At 56.3% G+C, this 980-nt stretch overlaps 1 non-coding gene across 1 annotated transcript in view; it reads left to right on the top strand.

Annotated features, from left to right (window-relative positions):
- The first annotated feature begins 409 nt into the window (after positions 1 to 409).
- Positions 410 to 980, top strand: part of LOC126127122 (small subunit ribosomal RNA) — a 1909-nt gene continuing 1338 nt past the window's right edge. Inside the window, exon 1 of the ribosomal RNA XR_007526981.1 lies at positions 410 to 980. This exon is cut by the window's right edge and continues 1338 nt beyond it. This is a non-coding gene — a ribosomal RNA (small subunit ribosomal RNA).

Genomic DNA, 980 nt, shown 5'->3' with positions numbered 1-980 from the left:
GTGCTGGGAGAGTTCGCTTCGGCACCCACGTGGGGCCTTTGCCCTTCTGTGGCGCTGGCGTTGGAGCTGCCGGTCACCGTAGGTGGCGCGTGTTGTCTCCCGCCGGCAATGCCACGACAGCACGCTCCCGGGCCTCTGTCGGCAGCGGCAAGCTCAGTTGGGAGCACGGGTGGTCGCACCTAAAGCGTCTACTCGCCTAACTCCGGGCGATTGCGCCTCTCTCGAACCCGACCAAGTACTTAGGACGGCGCTGCGCGCCGCCGGGACCTGAGAGGGTTTCGAGGTGTATTGTGCAGGGGAGCTCAGCCTCCTCCTGTTTGCAGAATAATTGAGCGGACGCTTGCGTGTTCGCGCGGGCCCCTGGGACACACTCCCGGGCGGCCGGCTGCTCAGCTCTAGTTGACGCAGCTCCCTGGTTGATCCTGCCAGTAGTCATATGCTTGTCTCAAAGATTAAGCCATGCATGTCTCAGTACAAGCCGCATTAAGGTGAAACCGCGAATGGCTCATTAAATCAGTTATGGTTCCTTAGATCGTACCCACGTTACTTGGATAACTGTGGTAATTCTAGAGCTAATACATGCAAACAGAGTCCCGACCAGAGATGGAAGGGACGCTTTTATTAGATCAAAACCAATCGGTCGGCTCGTCCGGTCCGTTTGCCTTGGTGACTCTGAATAACTTTGGGCTGATCGCACGGTCCTCGTACCGGCGACGCATCTTTCAAATGTCTGCCTTATCAACTGTCGATGGTAGGTTCTGCGCCTACCATGGTTGTAACGGGTAACGGGGAATCAGGGTTCGATTCCGGAGAGGGAGCCTGAGAAACGGCTACCACATCCAAGGAAGGCAGCAGGCGCGCAAATTACCCACTCCCGGCACGGGGAGGTAGTGACGAAAAATAACGATACGGGACTCATCCGAGGCCCCGTAATCGGAATGAGTACACTTTAAATCCTTTAACGAGTATCTATTGGAGGG

The sequence above is a fragment of the Schistocerca cancellata genome, unplaced genomic scaffold (genome assembly GCF_023864275.1).
Source record: "Schistocerca cancellata isolate TAMUIC-IGC-003103 unplaced genomic scaffold, iqSchCanc2.1 HiC_scaffold_485, whole genome shotgun sequence".
NCBI classification, from domain to species: domain Eukaryota; kingdom Metazoa; phylum Arthropoda; class Insecta; order Orthoptera; family Acrididae; genus Schistocerca; species Schistocerca cancellata.
Note: the sequence above shows the minus strand (reverse complement) of the source record. Positions and strands in the feature narration are given on the sequence as shown.